The 1,883-nt window shown below is 38.9% G+C and overlaps 1 protein-coding gene across 1 annotated transcript in view; it reads right to left on the reverse strand.

Moving 5' to 3' along the window:
* Positions 1–770: 770 nt before the first annotated feature.
* The window catches only part of LOC106942283 (C-factor-like), an 8,550-nt gene continuing 7,437 nt past the window's right edge, over positions 771–1,883 (reverse strand). Inside the window, exon 5 of the mRNA XM_015025528.1 lies at positions 771–957. The gene's annotated coding sequence lies outside the window, so the exon portion shown is untranslated. The remainder of the gene's footprint in view (positions 958–1,883) is intronic.

Consider the following 1,883-nt stretch of genomic DNA (forward strand, 5'->3'; position numbering starts at 1 on the left):
GTTATCCATGGTAATGTCCTCATTACTTGACTCAGGTGTGTTGAAGCAGAGACTAATCTAAAAGCTGCAGGACACCAGACATCCAGGCCTGGATTTGAGGATCATTGGTTCGTAGTTTACTTTTGTGAAGTCATCAGCTGCAACAAGCTTGAATTACATAAAGATCATCTCTGTCCTACTCAAAGTCACTGGTATAGTTTGGATAGAGCTGTGGCCTGAAAAAGAAGGCTGGTTCTGTTCTGGGACAACTGTAGAGCCTCTGGAGACAATGGTGAGAAGAAGGATTCTTCATAAAATCAAGAAAGTTACAGACAACCCTGAGCATCATCTTAATGAGACTGTCTTAGAAAACACAGTGTCTTCAGTCAGAGGCTTCTTCGGATTCGCTGTAATACAGACTGCACCAGAGATCTTTCCTGCCAACAGTCATCACCATCTACAATAACTCTTTGAAGAATCTGAATAAATGAGCCACAAAATAATTTAATTTACCTTGGTGGAAAAGAATTTTGAAATTTAAAGTAATTACAGCAACCTTTTTACAGTGCTTTCTTCTAAATATTAGAGTGATCACCGGTTTTGTGATCCCAGTCTAATAAGATGCCTGCATAGTGTATTGGTAAATTAGCCAGGATTAGTAAAAATGTACAATTATTGTTACCTTGAAAAGCATGAAAGTTGGTACAGAAGTAAAATCAGGTACTTTTTCTGATTGCCCTAGTTGATGTAGCCATTTGTTTAAAATTATTGTTTAAAATACAGGAATTTAATTTAAACCAGTACATCAGTTCTTTATTAAAATGTTCAAAACAAACTACATGTTCAGCATCCCAAAAGGTCTGGGAATCCTTTAAAATGGACATGGTTTATGGATGATGGAGTCTTGGTGGATCAGGTTCTTTCACAGGATGTAGGAGCTGTTCTCACAGTCTGAAGGATTTCATGCTTCAGAGATTCCTAAAGGACACAAAGAAATAAATATTTCATTTTAATCACTTGCTGTTAGTTGATTTTTATCAAAAATGTTTATATTATATATTCCAAGCAGGGGTGAAAGTAGGAGGGTACGGTAGGGTACTGCGTACCCCCGCTAAATCTTTTATGGGTACGCAGTACCTGCAAGAGAGGGGAAAGGCTGTCTGCTGTAAAGAATCAATGGGTTCACTGTGCAGCCATGTTGCACCCACTAATCAGCCGTGACTGATTAGTTTTTCAAGAACAATCTAAAACACGACTTAATCAGTTAATAAATAACTTTTTTCCCATTTCATATTGTTCCTGAACTGTTCGTGCTTTGCTAGAGCAGCGGTGCAATATGTCGATCGCGGAAGGTTTTGAGTTGATCTCGGCATTAGGAGACAAACTGAACGCCACCAGGACGCTGAGACCAGCACGTCCTCCTCTGGCTTATCAAAACGTTCATAACTTTATTAAACAACAACAAAAAATCAACAAAACATGTTCAAATGAATGACCCAACAACAATAATAATCTTAGTAATTATTGTTTCAATAAGGTGTTGCCCAATTCTGTGGGTTTCAGTTCCATGCCAAAATAACTAGCAGAGCAGGAATTTAAAATGAACTAATCAACCACCGCTGTGTTCAGGGAGGATTATTAATGATCGCAAAAATAAATATCAAGCCTGAAAACCTGATATCGTAACGGACTGAATGTTATGTTTTTAACGTAATCTCTGGTCGGCTTGGGGAGCGCAGGAGGTTGCCATGGCAACGGGTGTGCTTAAATGACAGGGAGAGACGGAGAGTAAAAAGGTGCGAGTGGTTTAGAGTTGATCACCTGTTCAGGTTGTTTACCTTTGTTTACCTTTGTCTTGGTGCATCACAGCCGCTGCAGTTTCTGAACGTTCAATAAACGACAAA

This window comes from Poecilia latipinna, unplaced genomic scaffold, assembly GCF_001443285.1.
Source record: "Poecilia latipinna isolate Pla-1442-1.1 unplaced genomic scaffold, P_latipinna-1.0 Scaffold4159, whole genome shotgun sequence".
Lineage (NCBI taxonomy): Eukaryota > Metazoa > Chordata > Actinopteri > Cyprinodontiformes > Poeciliidae > Poecilia > Poecilia latipinna.